General features: G+C 39.8%; 23 non-coding genes across 23 annotated transcripts; all 23 read left to right on the top strand.

Annotated features, from left to right (window-relative positions):
- The first annotated feature begins 35 nt into the window (after positions 1–35).
- On the top strand, positions 36–108 carry TRNAK-CUU (transfer RNA lysine (anticodon CUU)). The gene has a single exon. It is a non-coding gene; the product is annotated as a tRNA-Lys (tRNA).
- Positions 109–452: 344 nt separating this feature from the next.
- On the top strand, positions 453–525 carry TRNAA-AGC (transfer RNA alanine (anticodon AGC)). Its single transcript has one exon. It is a non-coding gene; the product is annotated as a tRNA-Ala (tRNA).
- Positions 526–877: 352 nt separating this feature from the next.
- Positions 878–950, top strand: TRNAK-CUU (transfer RNA lysine (anticodon CUU)). Its single transcript has one exon. It is a non-coding gene; the product is annotated as a tRNA-Lys (tRNA).
- A 1,186-nt stretch (positions 951–2,136) lies between these two features.
- Positions 2,137–2,209, top strand: TRNAA-AGC (transfer RNA alanine (anticodon AGC)). The gene has a single exon. It is a non-coding gene; the product is annotated as a tRNA-Ala (tRNA).
- Positions 2,210–2,561: 352 nt separating this feature from the next.
- Positions 2,562–2,634, top strand: TRNAK-CUU (transfer RNA lysine (anticodon CUU)). The gene has a single exon. It is a non-coding gene; the product is annotated as a tRNA-Lys (tRNA).
- A 769-nt stretch (positions 2,635–3,403) lies between these two features.
- On the top strand, positions 3,404–3,476 carry TRNAK-CUU (transfer RNA lysine (anticodon CUU)). Its single transcript has one exon. It is a non-coding gene; the product is annotated as a tRNA-Lys (tRNA).
- A 1,746-nt stretch (positions 3,477–5,222) lies between these two features.
- Positions 5,223–5,295, top strand: TRNAK-CUU (transfer RNA lysine (anticodon CUU)). The gene has a single exon. It is a non-coding gene; the product is annotated as a tRNA-Lys (tRNA).
- A 344-nt stretch (positions 5,296–5,639) lies between these two features.
- On the top strand, positions 5,640–5,712 carry TRNAA-AGC (transfer RNA alanine (anticodon AGC)). The gene has a single exon. It is a non-coding gene; the product is annotated as a tRNA-Ala (tRNA).
- Positions 5,713–6,906: 1,194 nt separating this feature from the next.
- On the top strand, positions 6,907–6,979 carry TRNAK-CUU (transfer RNA lysine (anticodon CUU)). The gene has a single exon. It is a non-coding gene; the product is annotated as a tRNA-Lys (tRNA).
- A 344-nt stretch (positions 6,980–7,323) lies between these two features.
- Positions 7,324–7,396, top strand: TRNAA-AGC (transfer RNA alanine (anticodon AGC)). Its single transcript has one exon. It is a non-coding gene; the product is annotated as a tRNA-Ala (tRNA).
- A 352-nt stretch (positions 7,397–7,748) lies between these two features.
- Positions 7,749–7,821, top strand: TRNAK-CUU (transfer RNA lysine (anticodon CUU)). The gene has a single exon. It is a non-coding gene; the product is annotated as a tRNA-Lys (tRNA).
- A 769-nt stretch (positions 7,822–8,590) lies between these two features.
- Positions 8,591–8,663, top strand: TRNAK-CUU (transfer RNA lysine (anticodon CUU)). The gene has a single exon. It is a non-coding gene; the product is annotated as a tRNA-Lys (tRNA).
- A 769-nt stretch (positions 8,664–9,432) lies between these two features.
- TRNAK-CUU (transfer RNA lysine (anticodon CUU)) lies at positions 9,433–9,505 on the top strand. Its single transcript has one exon. It is a non-coding gene; the product is annotated as a tRNA-Lys (tRNA).
- A 769-nt stretch (positions 9,506–10,274) lies between these two features.
- On the top strand, positions 10,275–10,347 carry TRNAK-CUU (transfer RNA lysine (anticodon CUU)). Its single transcript has one exon. It is a non-coding gene; the product is annotated as a tRNA-Lys (tRNA).
- A 344-nt stretch (positions 10,348–10,691) lies between these two features.
- On the top strand, positions 10,692–10,764 carry TRNAA-AGC (transfer RNA alanine (anticodon AGC)). The gene has a single exon. It is a non-coding gene; the product is annotated as a tRNA-Ala (tRNA).
- A 352-nt stretch (positions 10,765–11,116) lies between these two features.
- On the top strand, positions 11,117–11,189 carry TRNAK-CUU (transfer RNA lysine (anticodon CUU)). The gene has a single exon. It is a non-coding gene; the product is annotated as a tRNA-Lys (tRNA).
- A 769-nt stretch (positions 11,190–11,958) lies between these two features.
- TRNAK-CUU (transfer RNA lysine (anticodon CUU)) lies at positions 11,959–12,031 on the top strand. The gene has a single exon. It is a non-coding gene; the product is annotated as a tRNA-Lys (tRNA).
- A 344-nt stretch (positions 12,032–12,375) lies between these two features.
- Positions 12,376–12,448, top strand: TRNAA-AGC (transfer RNA alanine (anticodon AGC)). The gene has a single exon. It is a non-coding gene; the product is annotated as a tRNA-Ala (tRNA).
- A 352-nt stretch (positions 12,449–12,800) lies between these two features.
- Positions 12,801–12,873, top strand: TRNAK-CUU (transfer RNA lysine (anticodon CUU)). The gene has a single exon. It is a non-coding gene; the product is annotated as a tRNA-Lys (tRNA).
- Positions 12,874–13,217: 344 nt separating this feature from the next.
- TRNAA-AGC (transfer RNA alanine (anticodon AGC)) lies at positions 13,218–13,290 on the top strand. The gene has a single exon. It is a non-coding gene; the product is annotated as a tRNA-Ala (tRNA).
- A 352-nt stretch (positions 13,291–13,642) lies between these two features.
- TRNAK-CUU (transfer RNA lysine (anticodon CUU)) lies at positions 13,643–13,715 on the top strand. Its single transcript has one exon. It is a non-coding gene; the product is annotated as a tRNA-Lys (tRNA).
- Positions 13,716–14,059: 344 nt separating this feature from the next.
- Positions 14,060–14,132, top strand: TRNAA-AGC (transfer RNA alanine (anticodon AGC)). Its single transcript has one exon. It is a non-coding gene; the product is annotated as a tRNA-Ala (tRNA).
- Positions 14,133–14,484: 352 nt separating this feature from the next.
- Positions 14,485–14,557, top strand: TRNAK-CUU (transfer RNA lysine (anticodon CUU)). The gene has a single exon. It is a non-coding gene; the product is annotated as a tRNA-Lys (tRNA).
- The last annotated feature ends 628 nt before the right edge of the window (positions 14,558–15,185 follow it).

The following is a 15,185-nucleotide window of genomic DNA, read 5'->3' as shown; positions in this document are numbered from 1 at the left end:
AAAACGATCAGTTTGCATTCTACTTTAAAGAGGGAGCCCGGCTAGCTCAGTCGGTAGAGCATGAGACTCTTAATCTCAGGGTCGTGGGTTCGAGCCCCACGTTGGGCGAAAACGAGTAATTTTTGCAGGATTATTGCATTGGATCTCATAATATGGCAATTAATCTTGCATTAGACATGCAATAACTCCCAAAAATTGCATATCTTTGGTTTCCCATTGGTGGGAAATGTAACTTCAAGATTAGGTAGGTCATTAGTCTAGATTAACATACAGCGATATTACTCCTATTCAAGTACTAAACAGGCCAACCTGAACCGTAAAACATCCCCTAAGTGGAGGTAAGGCATCAGTTAGGAGTGAACTGAACACTCATGTAATGGGCAATTTGACGTCAAATAAAGTGTGGTAGGCATTAACATTACTTTTGAACTGTTATTCTGAGGGAGCACACAGGGGAATTAGCTCAAATGGTAGAGCGCTCGCTTAGCATGCGAGAGGTAGCGGGATCGATGCCCGCATTCTCCATTCTAAAATGAACATACATTTTATTTTTAACTTGTCATTGCCAAGCTTGTTGCATAGTAAGAACAGATAAATCACAGATGGCTTTCATATATGGTCACATCATAACAACTAAAGGGGTTTTATCAAAAGGGTTTAGGTATTCGTTAGCTTGTGAGAGCAATTTGAGTTCTTATGCAATCTCACAATGACATTTCCACAACTTCCATTTCAATTTTGTCTCATTTTACTTGACACTCTGTCCACTGAGGGATCTATAAATGATAAGTTCCTTGAAAAACAAGAGTTGAGGAATATCCAGGAACTGGTTTTCTTAATGAAAAACGATCAGTTTGCATACTACTTTAAAGAGGGAGCCCGGCTAGCTCAGTCGGTAGAGCATGAGACTCTTAATCTCAGGGTCGTGGGTTCGAGCCCCATGTTGGGCGAAAACGAGTAATTTTTGCAGGATTATTGCATTGGATCTCATAATATGGCAATTAATCTTGCATTAGACATGCATTAACTCCCAAAAAGTGTATATCTTTGGTTTCCCATTGGTGGGAAATGTAACTTCAAGATTAGGTAGGGCATTAGTCTAGATTAACATACAGCGATATTACTCCTATTCAAGTACTAAACAGGCCAACCTGAACTGTAAAACATCCCCTAAGTGGAGGTAAGGCATCAGTTAGGAGTGAACTGAACACTCATGTAATGGGCAATTTGACGTCAAATAAAGTGTGGTAGGCATTAACATTACTTTTGAAATGTTATTCAGAGGGAGCACACAGGGGAATTAGCTCAAATGGTATAGCGCTCGCTTAGCATGCGAGAGGTAGCGGGATCGATGCCCGCATTCTCCATTCTAAAATGTACATACATTTTATTTTTAACTTGTCATTGCCAAGCTTGTTGCATAGTAAGAACAGATAAATCACAGATGGCTTTCATATATGGTCACATCATAACAACTAAAGGGGTTTTATCAAAAGGGTTTAGGTATTCGTTAGCTTGTGAGAGCAATTTGAGTTCTTATGCAATCTCACAATGACATTTCCACAACTTCCATTTCAATTTTGTCTCATTTTACTTGACACTCTGTCCACTGAGGGATCTATAAATGATAAGTTCCTTGAAAAACAAGATTTGAGGAATATCCAGGAAATGGTTTTCTTAATGAAAAACGATCAGTTTGCATTCTACTTTAAAGAGGGAGCCCGGCTAGCTCAGTCGGTAGAGCATGACACTCTTAATCTCAGGGTCGTGGGTTCGAGCCCCACGTTGGGTGAAAACGAGTAATTTTTGCAGGATTATTGCATTGGATCTCATAATATGGCAATTAATCTTGCATTAGACATGCATTAACTCCCAAAAAGTGTATATCTTTGGTTTCCCATTGGTGGGAAATGTAACTTCAAGATTAGGTAGGGCATTAGTCTAGATTAACATACAGCGATATTACTCCTATTCAAGTACTAAACAGGCCAACCTGAACTGTAAAACATCCCCTAAGTGGAGGTAAGGCATCAGTTAGGAGTGAACTGAACACTCATGTAATGGGCAATTTGACGTCAAATAAAGTGTGGTAGGCATTAACATTACTTTTGAAATGTTATTCTGAGGGAGCACACAGGGGAATTAGCTCAAATGGTAGAGCGCTCGCTTAGCATGCGAGAGGTAGCGGGATCGATGCCCGCATTCTCCATTCTAAAATGTACATACATTTTATTTTTAACTTGTCATTGCCAAGCTTGTTGCATAGTAAGAACAGATAAATCACAGATGGCTTTCATATATGGTCACATCATAACAACTAAAGGGGTTTTATCAAAAGGGTTTAGGTATTCGTTAGCTTGTGAGAGCAATTTGAGTTCTTATGCAATCTCACAATGACATTTCCACAACTTCCATTTCAATTTTGTCTCATTTTACTTGACACTCTGTCCACTGAGGGATCTATAAATGATAAGTTCCTTGAAAAACAAGAGTTGAGGAATATCCAGGAACTGGTTTTCTTAATGAAAAACGATCAGTTTGCATACTACTTTAAAGAGGGAGCCCGGCTAGCTCAGTCGGTAGAGCATGAGACTCTTAATCTCAGGGTCGTGGGTTCGAGCCCCATGTTGGGCGAAAACGAGTAATTTTTGCAGGATTATTGCATTGGATCTCATAATATGGCAATTAATCTTGCATTAGACATGCATTAACTCCCAAAAAGTGTATATCTTTGGTTTCCCATTGGTGGGAAATGTAACTTCAAGATTAGGTAGGGCATTAGTCTAGATTAACATACAGCGATATTACTCCTATTCAAGTACTAAACAGGCCAACCTGAACTGTAAAACATCCCCTAAGTGGAGGTAAGGCATCAGTTAGGAGTGAACTGAACACTCATGTAATGGGCAATTTGACGTCAAATAAAGTGTGGTAGGCATTAACATTACTTTTGAAATGTTATTCTGAGGGAGCACACAGGGGAATTAGCTCAAATGGTATAGCGCTCGCTTAGCATGCGAGAGGTAGCGGGATCGATGCCCGCATTCTCCATTCTAAAATGTACATACATTTTATTTTTAACTTGTCATTGCCAAGCTTGTTGCATAGTAAGAACAGATAAATCACAGATGGCTTTCATATATGGTCACATCATAACAACTAAAGGGGTTTTATCAAAAGGGTTTAGGTATTCGTTAGCTTGTGAGAGCAATTTGAGTTCTTATGCAATCTCACAATGACATTTCCACAACTTCCATTTCAATTTTGTCTCATTTTACTTGACACTCTGTCCACTGAGGGATCTATAAATGATAAGTTCCTTGAAAAACAAGATTTGAGGAATATCCAGGAAATGGTTTTCTTAATGAAAAACGATCAGTTTGCATTCTACTTTAAAGAGGGAGCCCGGCTAGCTCAGTCGGTAGAGCATGAGACTCTTAATCTCAGGGTCGTGGGTTCGAGCCCCACGTTGGGCGAAAACGAGTAATTTTTGCAGGATTATTGCATTGGATCTCATAATATGGCAATTAATCTTGCATTAGACATGCATTAACTCCCAAAAAGTGTATATCTTTGGTTTCCCATTGGTGGGAAATGTAACTTCAAGATTAGGTAGGGCATTAGTCTAGATTAACATACAGCGATATTACTCCTATTCAAGTACTAAACAGGCCAACCTGAACTGTAAAACATCCCCTAAGTGGAGGTAAGGCATCAGTTAGGAGTGAACTGAACACTCATGTAATGGGCAATTTGACGTCAAATAAAGTGTGGTAGGCATTAACATTACTTTTGAAATGTTATTCTGAGGGAGCACACAGGGGAATTAGCTCAATTGGTAGAGCGCTCGCTTAGCATGCGAGAGGTAAGCATGGGCGGATTTTGCGGATCCACGATTCGCGGATTCAGCGGATTCACGGATCGTGGATCCGCAAAATCCGCGGATTCAGCGGATTTGCGGATTTGGGGGCGGGGCTTCCTCGAGCGTGTGGGCGGGGCCAAACGGACGGGGCTTCCACGCGAGCGCACATGCCTCTTGTGTGTCTAAAAGGTCAGAGACCGATCAGAGCAGCAGATTAAGAGACAGAAGCCCCTGGTCACAGGAACAGCACGGGGGTTGCGCTCGTAAAAGTCAAAGATGCCCAGCCTCCCAACGCTCACGTTTTTTTTTGGGCTGCTGAATGAGTCACTGCATTTGCGCTTCAACTAGTTCCAGCGACCAAGTGTGTGTCACTATGCAATCGCGCCGAAGTGTGCAGGGGTCCCTTGAGTGAAATGTCCATCATAGTGGGTAAATGGCGGGAAGACGGTGCACACCTTGAGTGTGTGGGCGGGGCCAAACGGACGGGGCGTCCATGCGAGCATGCCTCTTGTGTGTATAAAAGGTCAGAGACCGATCAGAGCAGCAGATTAATTATTTAATTGTGCCAGGACCGTCGTGCCCGAATGAACCCTGCCCTTCATATTTATTCAAGAAGACACCACTGTTGAAGTAATTTACGATGGCGCCGGCAAGCTGCCAGCGCCATCCTGCAAAAGTTACTTAATTAGCTTCAACAGGAAGCTCCAACTGCTAAAATAAAGCAGGCGCTCGAGCCCCTGCTGTATCTTATCTGTTAGAGCTTCCTGTTGAAGCTAATTAAGTAACTATTGCAGGATGGGCGCTGGCAGCTTGCCGGCGCCATCGTTAATTAGGCGCGCTTGAACTTTTGACCGCAAAATCCGCTCCGATCGCGGATTGCGGATTTTCGGCAAATCCGCGAGAGTTCGCGGATCGCGGATTTGCCGAAAATCCGCAAAATCCGCGATCGGAGCGGATTTTGCGCTCATGCTTAGCGAGAGGTAGCGGGATCGATGCCCGCATTCTCCATTCTAAAATGTACATACATTTTATTTTTAACTTGTCATTGCCAAGCTTGTTGCATAGTAAGAACAGATAAATCACAGATGGCTTTCATATATGGTCACATCATAACAACTAAAGGGGTTTTATCAAAAGGGTTTAGGTATTCGTTAGCTTGTGAGAGCAATTTGAGTTCTTATGCAATCTCACAATGACATTTCCACAACTTCCATTTCAATTTTGTCTCATTTTACTTGACACTCTGTCCACTGAGGGATCTATAAATGATAAGTTCCTTGAAAAACAAGAGTTGAGGAATATCCAGGAACTGGTTTTCTTAATGAAAAACGATCAGTTTGCATACTACTTTAAAGAGGGAGCCCGGCTAGCTCAGTCGGTAGAGCATGAGACTCTTAATCTCATGGTCGTCGGTTCGAGCCCCACGTTGGGCGAAAACGAGTAATTTTTGCAGGATTATTGCATTGGATCTCATATTATGGCAATTAATCTTGCATTAGACATGCAATAACTCCCAAAAATTGTATATCTTTGGTTTCCCATTGGTGGGAAATGTAACTTCAAGATTAGGTAGGGCATTAGTCTAGATTAACATACAGCGATATTACTCCTATTCAAGTACTAAACAGGCCAACCTGAACTGTAAAACAATCACTAAGTCGAGGTAAGGCATCAGTTAGGAGTGAACTGAACACTCATGTAATGGGCAATTTGACGTCAAATAAAGTGTGGTAGGCATTAACATTACTTTTGAAATGTTATTCTGAGGGAGCACACAGGGGAATTAGCTCAAATGGTAGAGCGCTCGCTTAGCATGCGAGAGGTAGCGGGATCGATGCCCGCATTCTCCATTCTAAAATGTACATACATTTTATTTTTAACTTGTCATTGCCAAGCTAGTTGCATAGTAAGAACAGATAAATCACAGATGGCTTTCATATATGGTCACATCATAACAACTAAAGGGGTTTTATCAAAAGGGTTTAGGTATTCGTTAGCTTGTGAGAGCAATTTGAGTTCTTATGCAATCTCACAATGACATTTCCACAACTTCCATTTCAATTTTGTCTCATTTTACTTGACACTCTGTCCACTGAGGGATCTATAAATGATAAGTTCCTTGAAAAACAAGAGTTGAGGAATATCCAGGAACTGGTTTTCTTAATGAAAAACGATCAGTTTGCATACTACTTTAAAGAGGGAGCCCGGCTAGCTCAGTCGGTAGAGCATGAGACTCTTAATCTCAGGGTCATGGATTCGAGCCCCATGTTGGGTGAAAACGAGTAATTTTTGCAGGATTATTGCATTGGATCTCATAATATGGCAATTAATCTTGCATTAGACATGCATTAACTCCCAAAAAGTGTATATCTTTGGTTTCCCATTGGTGGGAAATGTAACTTCAAGATTAGGTAGGGCATTAGTCTAGATTAACATACAGCGATATTACTCCTATTCAAGTACTAAACAGGCCAACCTGAACTGTAAAACATCCCCTAAGTGGAGGTAAGGCATCAGTTAGGAGTGAACTGAACACTCATGTAATGGGCAATTTGACGTCAAATAAAGTGTGGTAGGCATTAACATTACTTTTGAAATGTTATTCTGAGGGAGCACACAGGGGAATTAGCTCAAATGGTATAGCGCTCGCTTAGCATGCGAGAGGTAGCGGGATCGATGCCCGCATTCTCCATTTTAAAATGTACATACATTTTATTTTTAACTTGTCATTGCCAAGCTTGTTGCATAGTAAGAACAGATAAATCACAGATGGCTTTCATATATGGTCACATCATAACAACTAAAGGGGTTTTATCAAAAGGGTTTAGGTATTCGTTAGCTTGTGAGAGCAATTTGAGTTCTTATGCAATCTCACAATGACATTTCCACAACTTCCATTTCAATTTTGTCTCATTTTACTTGACACTCTGTCCACTGAGGGATATATAAATGATAAGTTCCTTGAAAAACAAGATTTGAGGAATATCCAGGAACTGGTTTTCTTAATGAAAAACGATCAGTTTGCATTCTACTTTAAAGAGGGAGCCCGGCTAGCTCAGTCGGTAGAGCATGAGACTCTTAATCTCAGGGTCGTGGGTTCGAGCCCCACGTTGGGCGAAAACGAGTAATTTTTGCAGGATTATTTCATTGGATCTCATAATATGGCAATTAATCTTGCATTAGACATGCATTAACTCCCAAAAAGTGTATATCTTTGGTTTCCCATTGGTGGGAAATGTAACTTCAAGATTAGGTAGGGCATTAGTCTAGATTAACATACAGCGATATTACTCCTATTCAAGTACTAAACAGGCCAACCTGAACTGTAAAACATCCCCTAAGTGGAGGTAAGGCATCAGTTAGGAGTGAACTGAACACTCATGTAATGGGCAATTTGACGTCAAATAAAGTGTGGTAGGCATTAACATTACTTTTGAAATGTTATTCTGAGTGAGCACACAGGGGAATTAGCTCAAATGGTAGAGCGCTCGCTTAGCATGCGAGAGGTAGCGGGATCGATGCCCGCATTCTCCATTCTAAAATGTACATACATTTTATTTTTAACTTGTCATTGCCAAGCTTGTTGCATAGTAAGAACAGATAAATCACAGATGGCTTTCATATATGGTCACATCATAACAACTAAAGGGGTTTTATCAAAAGGGTTTAGGTATTCGTTAGCTTGTGAGAGCAATTTGAGTTCTTATGCAATCTCACAATGACATTTCCACAACTTCCATTTCAATTTTGTCTCATTTTACTTGACACTCTGTCCACTGAGGGATATATAAATGATAAGTTCCTTGAAAAACAAGAGTTGAGGAATATCCAGGAAATGGTTTTCTTAATGAAAAACGATCAGTTTGCATACTACTTTAAAGAGGGAGCCCGGCTAGCTCAGTCGGTAGAGCATGAGACTCTTAATCTCAGGGTCGTGGGTTCGAGCCCCACGTTGGGCAAAAACGAGTAATTTTTGCAGGATTATTGCATTGGATCTCATATTATGGCAATTAATCTTGCATTAGACATGCAATAACTCCCAAAAATTGTATATCTTTGGTTTCCCATTGGTGGGAAATGTAACTTCAAGATTAGGTAGGGCATTAGTCTAGATTAACATACAGCGATATTACTCCTATTCAAGTACTAAACAGGCCAACCTGAACTGTAAAACAATCACTAAGTCGAGGTAAGGCATCAGTTAGGAGTGAACTGAACACTCATGTAATGGGCAATTTGACGTCAAATAAAGTGTGGTAGGCATTAACATTACTTTTGAAATGTTATTCTGAGGGAGCACACAGGGGAATTAGCTCAAATGGTAGAGCGCTCGCTTAGCATGCGAGAGGTAGCGGGATCGATGCTCGCATTCTCCATTCTAAAATGTACATACATTTTATTTTTAACTTGTCATTGCCAAGCTAGTTGCATAGTAAGAACAGATAAATCACAGATGGCTTTCATATATGGTCACATCATAACAACTAAAGGGGTTTTATCAAAAGGGTTTAGGTATTCGTTAGCTTGTGAGAGCAATTTGAGTTCTTATGCAATCTCACAATGACATTTCCACAACTTCCATTTCAATTTTGTCTCATTTTACTTGACACTCTGTCCACTGAGGGATCTATAAATGATAAGTTCCTTGAAAAACAAGAGTTGAGGAATATCCAGGAACTGGTTTTCTTAATGAAAAACGATCAGTTTGCATACTACTTTAAAGAGGGAGCCCGGCTAGCTCAGTCGGTAGAGCATGAGACTCTTAATCTCAGGGTCATGGGTTCGAGCCCCATGTTGGGTGAAAACGAGTTATTTTTGCAGTATTATTGCATTGGATCTCATAATATGGCAATTAATCTTGCATTAGACATGCATTAACTCCCAAAAAGTGTATATCTTTGGTTTCCCATTGGTGGGAAATGTAACTTCAAGATTAGGTAGGGCATTAGTCTAGATTAACATACAGCGATATTACTCCTATTCAAGTACTAAACAGGCCAACCTGAACTGTAAAACATCCCCTAAGTGGAGGTAAGGCATCAGTTAGGAGTGAACTGAACACTCATGTAATGGGCAATTTGACGTCAAATAAAGTGTGGTAGGCATTAACATTACTTTTGAAATGTTATTCTGAGGGAGCACACAGGGGAATTAGCTCAAATGGTATAGCGCTCGCTTAGCATGCGAGAGGTAGCGGGATCGATGCCCGCATTCTCCATTTTAAAATGTACATACATTTTATTTTTAACTTGTCATTGCCAAGCTTGTTGCATAGTAAGAACAGATAAATCACAGATGGCTTTCATATATGGTCACATCATAACAACTAAAGGGGTTTTATCAAAAGGGTTTAGGGATTCGTTAGCTTGTGAGAGCAATTTGAGTTCTTATGCAATCTCACAATGACATTTCCACAACTTCCATTTCAATTTTGTCTCATTTTACTTGACACTCTGTCCACTGAGGGATATATAAATGATAAGTTCCTTGAAAAACAAGATTTGAGGAATATCCAGGAACTGGTTTTCTTAATGAAAAACGATCAGTTTGCATTCTACTTTAAAGAGGGAGCCCGGCTAGCTCAGTCGGTAGAGCATGAGACTCTTAATCTCAGGGTCGTGGGTTCGAGCCCCACGTTGGGCGAAAACGAGTAATTTTTGCAGGATTATTTCATTGGATCTCATAATATGGCAATTAATCTTGCATTAGACATGCATTAACTCCCAAAAAGTGTATATCTTTGGTTTCCCATTGGTGGGAAATGTAACTTCAAGATTAGGTAGGGCATTAGTCTAGATTAACATACAGCGATATTACTCCTATTCAAGTACTAAACAGGCCAACCTGAACTGTAAAACATCCCCTAAGTGGAGGTAAGGCATCAGTTAGGAGTGAACTGAACACTCATGTAATGGGCAATTTGACGTCAAATAAAGTGTGGTAGGCATTAACATTACTTTTGAAATGTTATTCTGAGTGAGCACACAGGGGAATTAGCTCAAATGGTAGAGCGCTCGCTTAGCATGCGAGAGGTAGAGGGATCGATGCCCGCATTCTCCATTCTAAAATGTACATACATTTTATTTTTAACTTGTCATTGCCAAGCTTGTTGCATAGTAAGAACAGATAAATCACAGATGGCTTTCATATATGGTCACATCATAACAACTAAAGGGGTTTTATCAAAAGGGTTTAGGTATTCGTTAGCTTGTGAGAGCAATTTGAGTTCTTATGCAATCTCACAATGACATTTCCACAACTTCCATTTCAATTTTGTCTCATTTTACTTGACACTCTGTCCACTGAGGGATATATAAATGATAAGTTCCTTGAAAAACAAGAGTTGAGGAATATCCAGGAAATGGTTTTCTTAATGAAAAACAATCAGTTTGCATACTACTTTAAAGAGGGAGCCCGGCTAGCTCAGTCGGTAGAGCATGAGACTCTTAATCTCAGGGTCGTGGGTGCGAGCCCCACGTTGGGCAAAAACGAGTAATTTTTGCAGGATTATTGCATTGGATCTCATATTATGGCAATTAATCTTGCATTAGACATGCAATAACTCCCAAAAATTGTATATCTTTGGTTTCCCATTGGTGGGAAATGTAACTTCAAGATTAGGTAGGGCATTAGTCTAGATTAACATACAGCGATATTACTCCTATTCAAGTACTAAACAGGCCAACCTGAACTGTAAAACAATCACTAAGTCGAGGTAAGGCATCAGTTAGGAGTGAACTGAACACTCATGTAATGGGCAATTTGACGTCAAATAAAGTGTGGTAGGCATTAACATTACTTTTGAAATGTTATTCTGAGGGAGCACACAGGGGAATTAGCTCAAATGGTAGAGCGCTCGCTTAGCATGCGAGAGGTAGCGGGATCGATGCCCGCATTCTCCATTCTAAAATGTACATACATTTTATTTTTAACTTGTCATTGCCAAGCTAGTTGCATAGTAAGAACAGATAAATCACAGATGGCATTCATATATGGTCACATCATAACAACTAAAGGGGTTTTATCAAAAGGGTTTAGGTATTCGTTAGCTTGTGAGAGCAATTTGAGTTCTTATGCAATCTCACAATGACATTTCCACAACTTCCATTTCAATTTTGTCTCATTTTACTTGACACTCTGTCCACTGAGGGATCTATAAATGATAAGTTCCTTGAAAAACAAGAGTTGAGGAATATCCAGGAACTGGTTTTCTTAATGAAAAACGATCAGTTTGCATACTACTTTAAAGAGGGAGCCCGGCTAGCTCAGTCGGTAGAGCATGAGACTCTTAATCTCAGGGTCATGGGTTCGAGCCCCATGTTGGGTGAAAACGAGTAATTTTTGCAGGATTATTGCATTGGATCTCATAATATGGCAATTAATCTTGCATTAGACATGCATTAACTCCCAAAAAGTGTATATCTTTGGTTTCCCATTGGTGGGAAATGTAACTTCAAGATTAGGTAGGGCATTAGTCTAGATTAACATACAGCGATATTACTCCTATTCAAGTACTAAACAGGCCAACCTGAACTGTAAAACATCCCCTAAGTGGAGGTAAGGCATCAGTTAGGAGTGAACTGAACACTCATGTAATGGGCAATTTGACGTCAAATAAAGTGTGGTAGGCATTAACATTACTTTTGAAATGTTATTCTGAGGGAGCACACAGGGGAATTAGCTCAAATGGTATAGCGCTCGCTTAGCATGCGAGAGGTAGCGGGATCGATGCCCGCATTCTCCATTTTAAAATGTACATACATTTTATTTTTAACTTGTCATTGCCAAGCTTGTTGCATAGTAAGAACAGATAAATCACAGATGGCTTTCATATATGGTCACATCATAACAACTAAAGGGGTTTTATCAAAAGGGTTTAGGTATTCGTTAGCTTGTGAGAGCAATTTGAGTTCTTATGCAATCTCACAATGACATTTCCACAACTTCCATTTCAATTTTGTCTCATTTTACTTGACACTCTGTCCACTGAGGGATATATAAATGATAAGTTCCTTGAAAAACAAGATTTGAGGAATATCCAGGAACTGGTTTTCTTAATGAAAAACGATCAGTTTGCATTCTACTTTAAAGAGGGAGCCCGGCTAGCTCAGTCGGTAGAGCATGAGACTCTTAATCTCAGGGTCGTGGGTTCGAGCCCCACGTTGGGCGAAAACGAGTAATTTTTGCAGGATTATTTCATTGGATCTCATAATATGGCAATTAATCTTGCATTAGACATGCATTAACTCCCAAAAAGTGTATATCTTTGGTTTCCCATTGGTGGGAAATGTAACTTCAAGATTAGGTAGGGCATTAGTCTAGATTAACATACAGCGATATTACTCCTATTCAAGTACTAAACAGGCCAACCTGAACTGTAAAACATCCCCTAAGTGGAGGTAAGGCATCAGTTAGGAGTGAACTGAACACTCATGTAATGGGCAATTTGACGTCAAATAAAGTGTGGTAGGCATTAACATTACTTTTGAAATGTTATTCTGAGTGAGCACACAGGGGAATTAGCTCAAATGGTAGAGCGCTCGCTTAGCATGCGAGAGGTAGCGGGATCGATGCCCGCATTCTCCATTCTAAAATGTACATACATTTTATTTTTAACTTGTCATTGCCAAGCTTGTTGCATAGTAAGAACAGATAAATCACAGATGGCTTTCATATATGGTCACATCATAACAACTAAAGGGGTTTTATCAAAAGGGTTTAGGTATTCGTTAGCTTGTGAGAGCAATTTGAGTTCTTATGCAATCTCACAATGACATTTCCACAACTTCCATTTCAATTTTGTCTCATTTTACTTGACACTCTGTCCACTGAGGGATATATAAATGATAAGTTCCTTGAAAAACAAGATTTGAGGAATATCCAGGAACTGGTTTTCTTAATGAAAAACGATCAGTTTGCATTCTACTTTAAAGAGGGAGCCCGGCTAGCTCAGTCGGTAGAGCATGAGACTCTTAATCTCAGGGTCGTGGGTTCGAGCCCCACGTTGGGCGAAAACGAGTAATTTTTGCAGGATTATTTCATTGGATCTCATAATATGGCAATTAATCTTGCATTAGACATGCATTAACTCCCAAAAAGTGTATATCTTTGGTTTCCCATTGGTGGGAAATGTAACTTCAAGATTAGGTAGGGCATTAGTCTAGATTAACATACAGCGATATTACTCCTATTCAAGTACTAAACAGGCCAACCTGAACTGTAAAACATCCCCTAAGTGGAGGTAAGGCATCAGTTAGGAGTGAACTGAACACTCATGTAATGGGCAATTTGACGTCAAATAAAGTGTGGTAGGCATTAACATTACTTTTGAAATGTTATTCTGAGTGAGCACACAGGGGAATTAGCTCAAATGGTAGAGCGCTCGCTTAGCATGCGAGAGGTAGCGGGATCGATGCCCGCATTCTCCATTCTAAAATGTACATACATTTTATTTTTAACTTGTCATTGCCAAGCTTGTTGCATAGTAAGAACAGATAAATCACAGATGGCTTTCATATATGGTCACATCATAACAACTAAAGGGGTTTTATCAAAAGGGTTTAGGTATTCGTTAGCTTGTGAGAGCAATTTGAGTTCTTATGCAATCTCACAATGACATTTCCACAACTTCCATTTCAATTTTGTCTCATTTTACTTGACACTCTGTCCACTGAGGGATATATAAATGATAAGTTCCTTGAAAAACAAGAGTTGAGGAATATCCAGGAAATGGTTTTCTTAATGAAAAACGATCAGTTTGCATACTACTTTAAAGAGGGAGCCCGGCTAGCTCAGTCGGTAGAGCATGAGACTCTTAATCTCAGGGTCGTGGGTTCGAGCCCCACGTTGGGCAAAAACGAGTAATTTTTGCAGGATTATTGCATTGGATCTCATATTATGGCAATTAATCTTGCATTAGACATGCAATAACTCCCAAAAATTGTATATCTTTGGTTTCCCATTGGTGGGAAATGTAACTTCAAGATTAGGTAGGGCATTAGTCTAGATTAACATACAGCGATATTACTCCTATTCAAGTACTAAACAGGCCAACCTGAACTGTAAAACAATCACTAAGTCGAGGTAAGGCATCAGTTAGGAGTGAACTGAACACTCATGTAATGGGCAATTTGACGTCAAATAAAGTGTGGTAGGCATTAACATTACTTTTGAAATGTTATTCTGAGGGAGCACACAGGGGAATTAGCTCAAATGGTAGAGCGCTCGCTTAGCATGCGAGAGGTAGCGGGATCGATGCCCGCATTCTCCATTCTAAAATGTACATACATTTTATTTTTAACTTGTCATTGCCAAGCTAGTTGCATAGTAAGAACAGATAAATCACAGATGGCTTTCATATATGGTCACATCATAACAACTAAAGGGGTTTTATCAAAAGGGTTTAGGTATTCGTTAGCTTGTGAGAGCAATTTGAGTTCTTATGCAATCTCACAATGACATTTCCACAACTTCCATTTCAATTTTGTCTCATTTTACTTGACACTCTGTCCACTGAGGGATCTATAAATGATAAGTTCCTTGAAAAACAAGAGTTGAGGAATATCCAGGAACTGGTTTTCTTAATGAAAAACGATCAGTTTGCATACTACTTTAAAGAGGGAGCCCGGCTAGCTCAGTCGGTAGAGCATGAGACTCTTAATCTCAGGGTCATGGGTTCGAGCCCCATGTTGGGTGAAAACGAGTAATTTTTGCAGGATTATTGCATTGGATCTCATAATATGGCAATTAATCTTGCATTAGACATGCATTAACTCCCAAAAAGTGTATATCTTTGGTTTCCCATTGGTGGGAAATGTAACTTCAAGATTAGGTAGGGCATTAGTCTAGATTAACATACAGCGATATTACTCCTATTCAAGTACTAAACAGGCCAACCTGAACTGTAAAACATCCCCTAAGTGGAGGTAAGGCATCAGTTAGGAGTGAACTGAACACTCATGTAATGGGCAATTTGACGTCAAATAAAGTGTGGTAGGCATTAACATTACTTTTGAAATGTTATTCTGAGGGAGCACACAGGGGAATTAGCTCAAATGGTATAGCGCTCGCTTAGCATGCGAGAGGTAGCGGGATCGATGCCCGCATTCTCCATTTTAAAATGTACATACATTTTATTTTTAACTTGTCATTGCCAAGCTTGTTGCATAGTAAGAACAGATAAATCACAGATGGCTTTCATATATGGTCACATCATAACAACTAAAGGGGTTTTATCAAAAGGGTTTAGGTATTCGTTAGCTTGTGAGAGCAATTTGAGTTCTTATGCAATCTCACAATGACATTTCCACAACTTCCATTTCAA

Source organism: Lissotriton helveticus, chromosome 1_2 (assembly GCF_964261635.1).
Source record: "Lissotriton helveticus chromosome 1_2, aLisHel1.1, whole genome shotgun sequence".
In the NCBI taxonomy this organism is placed as follows: Eukaryota; Metazoa; Chordata; class Amphibia; order Caudata; family Salamandridae; genus Lissotriton; species Lissotriton helveticus.
Note: the sequence above shows the minus strand (reverse complement) of the source record. Positions and strands in the feature narration are given on the sequence as shown.